Source organism: Argiope bruennichi, chromosome 10 (assembly GCF_947563725.1).
Source record: "Argiope bruennichi chromosome 10, qqArgBrue1.1, whole genome shotgun sequence".
Taxonomy (NCBI): domain Eukaryota; kingdom Metazoa; phylum Arthropoda; class Arachnida; order Araneae; family Araneidae; genus Argiope; species Argiope bruennichi.
The window spans coordinates 57,413,708-57,426,335 of record NC_079160.1 but is presented as its reverse complement, the minus strand read 5'-3'; the positions used below and the strand labels follow the sequence as shown (position 1 = coordinate 57,426,335).

General features: G+C 23.9%; 1 protein-coding gene across 1 annotated transcript in view; it reads right to left on the bottom strand.

Moving 5' to 3' along the window:
• LOC129988936 (innexin unc-9-like) overlaps positions 1-12,417 on the bottom strand; it is an 80,756-nt gene extending 68,339 nt beyond the window's left edge. The window contains exon 1 of the mRNA XM_056097222.1: positions 12,172-12,417. The gene's annotated coding sequence lies outside the window, so the exon portion shown is untranslated. The remainder of the gene's footprint in view (positions 1-12,171) is intronic.
• Positions 12,418-12,628: the final 211 nt, after the last annotated feature.

The window sequence follows — 12,628 nt, the reverse complement described above, 5'->3', positions numbered from 1 at the left end:
TCAAGATATTGAAAAAAAATTCAGGAACGATCTCCATCCCATAAATCATAAAAACACTTCTCAAAATAAAGCACATCAGAGAATATTTCCGTGAATATATTATCAACTGACGAAGAAGCTTCTGAAATCACGCCAAGACGCTTATCGATAAAATCAAGAGGGGTAGTTTATTGCAGTAGAAATTGCATCAATCATTCTAGTTTGGAGTTTTTTATAGAAAATTTGAACAATGCACAAAATTCTATCCAAAATAAGGGCACCCAAGTCATAAAATACTTGATCTTTTAAAAATGGCTTTGCAGTAAAATTAGATGCGTTTGCTTGGAAACTTGATAAGACGCTAATTTTATTTGTTTCTCAATAACTTTTCAATTTCAATGATTGAACTTCGAAAAAATAATTGACCTCTTAAAACAATTCTAAAAATTTAGAAGAAAACGTAATAATTGTAAATATTTATCTGCAGTATTCATAGATTTTTTTCCTTTAAATTACTTTATCATTAATTGTTTTATTTTTTAAGCAATTCTTAGATCCAGCATATAAAAATTCTATCATTTTGAGACAAACATTCTCAAAATATGTTGCTGTAGAAATTAGGAGAAAGGGTGAGCCTGCCCTGGTGTTATTTTTATCAGCAAATGACCGCTAGAAAATATTTAATTTGACCAAACTATGTATAATATAACTTTGAAATTGAACATTAAATCAACTAAAATATTATTGTTGATAAAGAATTTGCATATTTACAAAGAGTTACAGTTCCTTACATATATCATTGTACAAAAATTAATTTTGCAAAACAAATGGACTGAATTTTGTGTTCAAGTGAACAATCGCTATATGAACTGCAATATTAAAGACAGATTTTGTACATATATTATTAGCAAATGTAAATTTTGCAAAATAGATGGGGTGAATTCTGTGTTCAAATGTTTGTGTTCGCTGTATAAATGGCAATAATGAAGAAAGTGTTTGTACATATATTATTAGCAAAAATTAAATTTTGCAAAACAGATGAACTAAAAGTAGTTTCAAAAGTTTATTTTTGTTATATGAGCTGCAATAATGAAGACAGGTTTTGTACATATATTATTAGCAAAAATTAAATTTTGAAAAACAGATGGGCAGAATTCTGTGTTCAAGTGAACAATCGCAATATGAACTGCAATAATTAAGACAGATTTTGTACATATATTAATTGCAAAAATCAAATTTTGCAAAACAGTTGGACTGAATTTTGTGTTCAAGTGAACAACCGCTATATGAACTGCAATATTAAAGACAGATTTTGTACATATATCATTAGCAAATAATAATTTTTGCAAAATAGATGGGGTGAATTCTGTGTTCAAATGTTTGTGTTCGCTGTATAAATGGCAATAATGAAGAAAGGTTTTGTACATATATTAATTGAAAAATTAAAATTTGCAAAACAGATGAACTAAAAGTAGTTTCAAAAGTTTATTTTTGTTATATGAGCTGCAATAATGAAGACAGGTTTTGTACATATATTATTAGCAAAAATTAAATTTTGAAAAACAGATGGGCAGAATTATGTGTTCAAGTGAACAATCGCAATATGAACTGCAATAATTAAGACAGATTTTTTACATATATTATTAGCAAATAATAATTTTTGCAAAATATATGGGGTGAATTCTGTGTTCAAATGTTTGTGTTCGCTGTATAAATGGCAATAATGAAGAGAGGTTTTGTACATATATTAATTGAAAAATTAAATTTTGCAAAACAGATGAACTAAAAGTAGTTTCAAAAGTTTATTTTTGTTATATGAGCTGCAATAATGAAGACAGGTTTTGTACATATATTATTAGCAAAAATTAAATTTTGAAAAACAGATGGGCAGAATTCTGTGTTCAAGTGAACAATCGCAATATGAACTGCAATAATTAAGACAGATTTTGTACATATATTAATTGCAAAAATCAAATTTTGCAAAACAGTTGGACTGAATTTTGTGTTCAAGTGAACAACCGCTATATGAACTGCAATATTAAAGACAGATTTTGTACATATATCATTAGCAAATAATAATTTTTGCAAAATAGATGGGGTGAATTCTGTGTTCAAATGTTTGTGTTCGCTGTATAAATGGCAATAATGAAGAAAGGTTTTGTACATATATTAATTGAAAAATTAAATTTTGCAAAACAGATGAACTAAAAGTTGTTTCAAAAGTTTATTTTTGTTATATGAGCTGCAATAATGAAGACAGGTTTTGTACATATATTATTAGCAAAAATTAAATTTTGAAAAACAGATGGGCAGAATTCTGTGTTCAAGTGAACAATCGCAATATGAACTGCAATAATTAAGACAGATTTTGTACATATATTATTAGCAAATAATAATTTTTGCAAAATATATGGGGTGAATTCTGTGTTCAAATGTTTGTGTTCGCTGTATAAATGGCAATAATGAAGAGAGGTTTTGTACATATATTAATTGAAAAATTAAATTTTGCAAAACAGATGAACTAAAAGTTGTTTCAAAAGTTTATTTTTGTTATATGAGCTGCAATAATGAAGACAGGTTTTGTACATATATTATTAGCAAAAATTAAATTTTGAAAAACAGATGGGCAGAATTCTGTGTTCAAGTGAACAATCGCAATATGAATTGCAATAATTAAGACAGATTTTGTACATATATTAATAGCAAAAATCAAATTTTGCAAAACAGGTGGACTGAATTTTGTGTTCAAGTGAACAACCGCTATATGAACTGATATTAAAAAGCAGTTATTTACGTATCTCATAACAAAATGTACTATCTGCATGTAGTAAAATTTCTAATTTTTTTTATAGTAAAGATAATTTTAAATAATTAATTTTGTTTGATATGCATTAGCAAGATTTAGAGGCTGTAAAGAAAATGTTTTATTTCACTTGTGAGTTATGAATTATTTAAAATTTTATTTACATTTGTAATTTTCTAATTATATTTTATTGCAATTGTATTAGACCATTTCTTGAAAAAATACATTAAAAATGTATCTAAATTTGTAATTAATTATAATTCGTTCTTTTAAAAAATTTCATATGCTCGCTCTGTAATTTTCTTTGTCAATTGCTCAAATTTTATCATAATAATGTTATAAAATTTTAATATCCGATTTTACGTTTTGATTGTCTATAAAATGTTTAAATTTAATAATAATTAAGTTTACTTTCTAAAAATAGTTTAGGCATTTCTTTTTCTAAATATAGACTTGTGAAAAGATACATAAAAAAATTTCAATTAAATGTTTAATGTTATCTGTAAAATCAAAATAATTTCCATTCTAATATTCATAAAGTAATTGAAGTGCTCAAAATTTTCTTGAAGGGCTCTCTTATAAAATTATGATCAATAATTTTAATGAAAACTTGAGTTTAAATTATTTTATTTAATTAAATTATCATTGAAACAGAATTTTTTAAAACGTGCAATGAAAATATATCAAATATTCTTTCAAATATTATTATTACGAAATAACTCATTGGTTAGCTTTATCCAGAAATCAAACCATGCATTTATTCTAGATTCCATTAGTCAATTACTTACTTGCTTAATTATATATTTAAACAACAAGCTATCATTTAAAAATAATTTTATTTACTAGGTAATTTAACAAATATATAACTATTTTAAAAATTTTGGTTTGTATTTTTTATGTATCACGACTAGGCCTGAAATACAAAACAACTAAATATTTATTACAATTTATTAATTCTGAACAGAAATTCATTATTTCAACTAAATTAGCAGAATTTTTAAATATCAAAACATAAATAAATATAGAAATATAATATTCACAAAAATGTTGTTGCAATGAAAATTTCCTAACGTATTTTGCTATTCAGAAGGAAAAAATTGTTTATCTCTATCCTAAATTCTACAAGTACCATGATAGTATTATTAATTCCATTCATATTGAAACAAATCTATATTCAAAATTGTATGGTGAAAAATATGCTAATTATCATTTGGGAACATCACGTTAGGATTGTTTATATGCTTTCCTTGGCGGACAGATTTTAACAACGCTGTATTTTACTTGAAGTTGTAAAGTATGAAAAAAAGAGTGTACATCAAACAGTTTCAATTTTCTATCGAAATCTTCGATAATCAGAAGTTCGACGAAATGAAAGTTTTGAAGGAATATTCGTAAAAAGATACAGTCAGAATGAACGAAATAGAAGTATATATGTTTTAGTTTACAGAACAAAGTTTCCTATAGGAGAAGTGTCCATTTCATCATACTGAAGCATAGCTAATCATGAAGAAAGTTTCATTATTATTACTTAAGAATAATTTAAAATATTATGTTATATTTGTGTGATAATTTGTATTAATCTGTTGACATGATTAAACTAATCTATTAATACTCGCCTTCGGCAAATATTTCAATCTTATTAACATTATGTCAACTAATTATAATGACGTACAAAGTTTGAAGTGCTTTCCAAAAAAAAAAGTAAATTCATCTTTTATTTTTATACAATTTAGAATATAAACAGAAAATTTTAATTAAAAAAATAATGATTTAATGTTTAGTAACAGATAAATTATTGTTAGCAACTCATGCATTTTGAAATTATTTACATTTAATATTAGTGATTAATGTATTGATAATTTCTTATTCATTATTAAAAATGAATTATTATATTCCTCAATGAGCGCAGTTAGCTGATATAACTTAATAGTGTCAAAAGAATTATAATGTGATTCTTGGGGATTTGATGCGCGATATAAACGAGAGTGTAACCCCTTGTTACTTAAAATTTGATTTGATATATCTGAATGAAATAACAATGCAGTAAAACATTTCTTACTTTTTTTATAAATATTCAGGGCTTTATAAAACAATGTAAAAAGTTGGAATTTACATTTCCGTATTACAAGTGAAAATATAAGTGAAAAACTGTTTTTATAGAAAAGATTTATTAATATGCAATAATTGCATGAGCAGACATTATATCTTTCTAACTTATAATTGAACAATTTTTAAGTTTTATTTCAAGCATAATACCAATGATTTGTATTATTAATTCAAAAATATAATTGACTATTGAATTAACCTTCAGTATGACAATTACTAACAGTTAGTGTACCGTTAAATGTTAAAAAGTGTATACAATTAGCTGCAATCTAAATATATAAGTTTCCAAATTCTGTATAACAAAACAAAAAACAAAACAAAAAGTGTTTAAACAAAAAAGTTATCTGAAAATTAATTTTTATTTTTGCTTTCTGTTTCTCACAAAAAGATCATGCTTTTTAAAATAAGATTTATATTAAACTAATTTCATAATAAAATATCAAAAACTTCTAAATCTATTGTGGTGAATATTTATAAGACATAAAAGTAAAATGTATGTATTCCTCTTAAAATTTGTATTTAATAAGTATTCATATGTTAATATTGTATTATAATTTAATCTCTTTTAATTTTTAAGTCAGTTTAATACTTTCATTTTTTAGAACAATGTTTCAAATTTCTGCTTTCTACTTTATAAAAAATTATCGTCAAAATATTTAGGTTTCTTAATTATTAAAAAATATCTCCATGTAAATTTATAATTCGTTTTTACATCGTATTTAAAATCTAAAAATTTTCTTATAAAACAATAAAACAAAATATTCAAATTTATAAACATTGGAGAAAGTGCTTCCCATTAACATAATTCCCATCATTAAATATATAAAACTTTTGAAAGGAATTTTTACATTTCAAAATATCTGTAACTTTATGTAATTTCACGAAAAAAAATCATCAAAAACATTTGTATTCATTAAATATGATATTTTGATCAAAAACTGTGCCCAATAAAAAAAATTTCCAATTAATAACGAAAAGAAATTTTAGGTAAAAATTCCTTTTTAACTTCTGTTATTTCAATTCAAATTTATAATTTGCTATTGAATTTAAGAGTAATCAGAATATTCAAACATTCTTAAAAAATACAAAATTCCGTAATAGAAACACCATTTGCAAATTTTATACGAAATTAGACACTTTAGAAATTAAATACTTGAGTCAAATTTATTTTATGAAATTATTTTCAAAATCAGATACTGCTCGTCAGAACAATATATTTTACCACAATATTTTGAATAAGTTAATGAAGTGCAAAAAATTATAGTGAAATATTATCAAAGTATCACAGAAAACAAAGTTTCTACTAATAAATCCATAGTTATTAAATACTGAAAGTTTTCGGAAAATTGTAGTTAAATCAGATATTCATGCAAGACAAGATTTTGCTTTAATTTTCTGACCTAAAAGCTTAAGATATCGAGTGAAATTTTTAACAGTAAAATTCTTCATATGTTTATAACTGTTTACTGTTTTATGAAAAGGTTTTCAATAAGAAATTATTGAAATAGAAATATATTAGAAATAGAAGTATATCTTTCTATGCGGTTTCGATACAAATTGCTAATTATAATATCACTCATTATACTATCAACAAATTCATTTCAAAACAAAATTAACTTTCAATATAAATATTAATCCACAACTATTTAAGAGTTTTATATTGCAATTAATTTTACTACGTATATTTAATTTTTTAAAGAAAATTGTACATATTTTCATAAATAATAATAATCGAATTGTTAGATAATTAATTTTTCTGACAGAGTAGAAAGTATTTATATATTATTTGATATTAAATAATTTTATAGCTAAGTTAAAGTCAAATCGAAAAATATTTAATAATTTAAAGAATACTAGAAATTATTTAAAATGTTTATTTTAAATGTTATTTGGAATTAAGTTTTAATTATATTATTAAATGTTATATTATTTATTTTATTATTTAAATGTTAATTGGAATAATGAATTTTTAAAAGGTTTATTAAATAGCATAAATGTTTTAAACATGCATAATACAGGAAATCAGTAATAAAATAGTAAAACAAGTTTATTTTTTAAAGCCAGATTTTCGAAACATAATAATGAGATTTATATACAAAAAAATTTCAGTCATAATATTTCCTTATATATAATGAATATTTCTTACTTTCTTAAATAATTTGATCATCTGAAGAAAAGATCATAATTTAAAACCAAAGTAACTAAAAATGAGTTTCACTGCAAAATAGTGAAAAAAGAAGATATTTACAATAAATTAAAAAACTTTTTTAACAATACTCATTTCTCAAACGATAGTTCAAGTTGTATTCTTTCATAAAAATTTATATGATATGTAAATATGAAGTCATTAAAATTTTATGTAAATTAAATTTAATTCCCTTTATTTATAGAAGACTTCATCTGATTTCTTAATTAAAATGTTTTTCTTTTAAAAAATGAATTATTTATTTCCTATAAGAAAAAAAAAAATATTTGTAATCTATTCATTAAATAGAATGCAAATGTGTAAAATGAAATCGTGATCTTCAAACATGAAAGATATTTATGTAACAAAAGATTTCTACAAATTTCCTCGCTTAAAAATGTTGCACAAAGTAACATTAGTTTCATCAATTAAAAATAAATTATATACATTTTAATCAATTATTGAAGAACAAATTTGTTTTTAGTATCAATAAAATATGCATTTTTATTTCCATATCCTTATAAAAGGGCTCAGTAAATTTAGCGCTTATATTAATTCTTAATTATTTCAATATCAATAAAAAATTTAATTATGTTAAATACATATTGTATCTTTCAGTAATATGTCTTCATTTAAGATAGGTCTCAATTCAATTTTAATTCTAATATAACATTATGTAGCTTACCCTTAGTTAGAATTTAATTTAATCTTAATATTAAATCAATGACCTTCTAAAACAGCTTATAAAAATAAATTAGAAAATTAACAAAATAAATGCTTGATGGAGATAGAAATTAATAAAATTCTATTGAATTTAAGGTTGGATTAAAGAAAACATATTTTTTACATCTGAATTATTTTGATAAACAGAAGATTGCATGTCGTTTTTGAAAAATGATACCCAGAATGCTTTGATTTGATTCCTTAAATTTCGTAATTCAGTTATTTTAAAATTATAGAAAATTATTAATTTTGCACACATATAAAAAACATTTTTACAGTGAAATAAAGCGCAGATATCACTGTTATATAAATCAGCTGCACCTAATTACGTTTATTCTAAATGCAATGTCTTGTGGTGATTTGAAATAAAAAAAAATATTTTTTAAAAATTATTTTAAACTTCTAAGCAGCATTATTTTGTCAGTTCATATGTTTGGCATTAACATATTGTAAGTACCGGTTCTAATAAATAAGCAAACAATTATACGTACATCAATGTTTAAATTTCCATAAATAAAATTTCAATTCAAGGAAAACATCTCGAATGAATAACATTAAATTGTTCGAAAATTAAAGTTTAAACATAGTAAATTTTATTCTTGTTGCTTAGTCGAAAAAACCCTTCTTTTATCTTTTCTTAGAGGAATGTTAGAAGAAAATCCTTCAAAAAAATTCCATCAACGTTCTTTTTTTCGTTTAAATGCACTATCCAACCAACTTATTCCTTAAGCTTTCGTTCACAAACAAAGAGCTTTTAAATCTCTGTCTTTAGCTTTCCGACTTTTTAACTATCCTTTCCCTGAAGCAAGATTTACAGTAAAACTGTCACTAGATTCAGCTCGATTCACTGAACTTGACGAACTCGTCTCTAACAGTAGTTAGTTTCAAATAAAAAGTATAAGCAATAAAAAGTTTTAAAAATACTTCCTTTTTTTATGAAATGATACTTTGTCATGATTTTAACAGTCATTATTGATAAAAAATTGGCAGGAAAATAAGTTTTGTTAGCAATGGATTTAGTGTTTCTAATATAAATTCTTCTTTAAAAAGTATGAAGATTTGGAGGTAAATGCTAAAATCATGTCTAAAACAAGATAAATTTTTATATTTCAACTTATCTTCCCTGTACAGCCCTTCTTGAATTCATGAGTGAGTGAGATTTTTCGTTTATAGTAAGTTGTTATTTTCAAATTAGGATGCGTGTCTGCAAAACCTTACATTATCACATGTAATAAGCAGATAAATTGTGAAATTTTTAAATAAAAATACATTTAAAAATGTATAATTTACTATCTAATTTAAATGTGAACAATTTAATGTGTAAGTTCAAACAGCGCAGTACAAAAAAATGGAGCATGGAAATATACAATAATTTTACGTGATTAAATTTTAAAGTAATTAATCTCAACGAACTACTGTTTCATTCTACAAAAATGTGAGACATTTCAAATTAACTATATAATATTCTCCAATGCAAAAATATGATTAATATTTACAACATTTTAATTCTAAGTTATCATATTGTTGTGACTGATATTGTGATTTAAGCATAAAGTGATCAATTCAAATTTCTAATAATTTTAACAAAAAAAAATATGAAGTATTGAATCTCACGATTTTATCAATGTTTTCTTTAGATCACTTACTTTAAATTTAGCTGGATGAAATTTTGTCTGTTACTTTTAATATTATGATTAAAATGAGATAATGAGTTTAACTTTTTTTTTAAATCCTACTATAAAATTTTATTATAATATTATAAACTTGTATATAAATAATCATTCATTTTTTTCAAAGTTAATTTAACTTGTTTTTGAGGCATTTGATATACTAGTAACTCATCTGAAAAGTTTTTCCAACTATATGAGCGTATTGCATTAAATAGTGAGCAAAATTATCCCAATTCCGAAGAGTTGGTTTAAATATTCATTTTCGTTAATGGAATTTTTTATAACCGAAAACATTATTTACCATGAATTACCTTTTCAAGAACATTGAACATCCCCAAAGTTATTACTAAATATTAAAATTAGCAAAAAAATTCGATTAAATTTAGTTTATTACTATAAATATAATATTTAGAAAAAATAAGATTATTTTCTCGTAAGCTCGTGTTTATCCAGTATTGGCCAATTGCTTTGTATAGATATTTTACTCGGATTGCAAGTATTGAATCAATGCAGTGATTAAAAATAAACCAACATTGGTGAGGGTTTAAGAGGTTATTTAATTTCCAAAGCTATTTCAAAATATTTGCAAGTTTTAAATCTAAACAGTGAATAAAAATAGCCCAAAATAATATACAAAATATATTTCTTATAATAGATTTCTTTTTAATAATTCCTTATATTACCACTCAAATTTTATTAGGTATTTCTATATTCCTTAGACAAAAGAGAAATAAAAAAATGATATAATAATGTAATTATTAAACATCTTATCAGAATAGAAGATTCTATATATCTTAAGTTTTAAAAAACTAATAAAAATCAAAATATTATAAACGACAGACACTTTTTTTCCAAAGAATTCGTTGCAATCCAATATAACAATCATAATTTCTGGTGGCGAGTTGTAAGTTTGAATTTCCCGAGAAAATATTTGATAATTAGCAACATGTAACTGAAGAGAAACTATTGATCGCTTTTTCCTTGAATGCATCCCTTCATCTGTGTGTTGATTCGTGGTTTGATATTAGTAGAAATTGACGTAAACCGTTCCATTGTTTTTGATTTTCCATCAGTGAATTGATTTTGAAGTTCAAAATCAGAACCCACATAATTTGATGTTTTAACTGTAGAAGGATTCTTTTGAATTTTTATTTGCAGAAGAAATAAAATAAAGCAAAATTTTTGATAATTTCTATTTAATAATTTACAATACATACGGAGTTTGAAATTCTTAAATTTTCAAGTTATATTCCTAAAATAAACTCGTTCAATTTCTATTTACTGAAATAATTTTTAATTGCAAAGTAATACTACATTATTTAGAATTTCCTGCCAGAAACATTTCAACATTTTTAATTTTACTCTTTTCAGTTTTGAAGTTGAAAATATTTAAATAAAATAAATCAACTTATACTTCATGAAAGTGATAAGAAAATACAGTTTCACCAAAAATAACTTTTTTTAAATTACAAAATAATTATTTTAAACAATAAACTTAAATTTTTAATAGTAATCAAACTTTTATAAATATCTTAGGAAAGATTTCTGTTAAACATTTGGAAAGTCTTCCAAAAGAAAAAACTAAATACAATGGTATCTAATTTTAAAATATGGCAACATAAATTAAATTTAATAGTTCTTTATTTCAACAAAAGAATGAGTAAAGATAAAATAGACCAGGAAACTAATGAATATATGCAGCTAAATAAAATAAAATTGAATATTTATAGTTATTTCTAATAAAAGCTTGTATAAAAATACTTTTCAATGTTAAATTATGATAGGTTGTCCTTCACAGCTTATAAATAACGAAATTCTTCAGTTAACATTCAAGAATATAATATAACAAATTTAACAAATACTCGTCAAATAATGTTGGAAAAATCTATAAAATATGCAGTACAGTAAAATTTGTTATCTAATATCTTATTTTTCAATTTTCAAATATCACAGTTAAAAATAAATTTACCAATGAAGTAATACTTAAAAATATTCAAGATTGGCCTGATTCGCAAGGAAGTTCTTTCAAGGAGATACATTGATTTTTTTATGTGTTTTTATACTTAAATGAATTTTAAGATTAATATATTTTAATGTTTTTTTGAAAATTTAAAACTTAGTGATTAAAAGGGACTTTTCAAAAGTTCTCAGTATATATATTTCCAGGGTTAGGGAGAATATGTATAATAATTTAAATTTCTAATTATAATTATTAATTTTTTTTTCAAAAACGATTTTTAAAAGAAATAAGCAATGAATCTTCGAAATCAGCATATTTAATTTGCCTGGAGTAAATATAATGATTATTTCATATAGAAAGCTCCTATTTTCTCTTTTTGCAGCGTAATTTGGAGTAAAGAAAACGTTTTACAAACATGTTTGTTAAACGCAAGTTTTACGTTCTATAAATCTTAAAAAGCAAACTAAATTGTAAAAGAAATTATAGCATCCGGCATTATTAAATCTTTCATTTTAAACACAGCATTAAAAATTATAAATTACAAAGAAGTTTCAAATCTAATAATTCATAAAATTTTAAATGAGGAAATTCTTGGGGAATCCATGAATTATTCTGCATGTCTGTAAAATTTGAATCAAAAATAGTTTGTGCCGAAAAGTTTTTTTTCGGACGTTAAATCACCCAAAACTCTTTTAAAAATACACATTATGAAAATTTCATAGAAGTTTAATAAAATTTATCTTACTTAATATAGACGATACGCCGTCTTTCTTGAAAACTTTGATGAAGATGCGCAACTTTTTCAGTCACACGCTACCGAGCAATAATAAACACAGATCACGCAAGTTCCGAAACAACTCTTCTCAACGCGAAGCTGAGTTCTTTAAGTTGAAGAAAAAATAGAACACGACGGATGGAAAACAAGGAAAAAGTTTTTTCCAGCGCACGGCAAAAAAAGGAAAAATATAATCCTTCTTCTGAGCTTCTTAAAACCTTTTCTTTTCTTTCCCCTTACATGGCGAAACCGGCTTTTAAACCTTCTCTTCCAAGCTTCTCAGGCGTTCTGTGTTCTCTCACTTTGGCAAGTCTGGACGCGACTTAGAGCGCATGAGCGGTGACGTCAGAGATGGATCCGGGTACCCGGATATTCGTTTTCCGTTTACTACTACTACGAAGTTTACGTTAGCACTTGAACAGCTGTT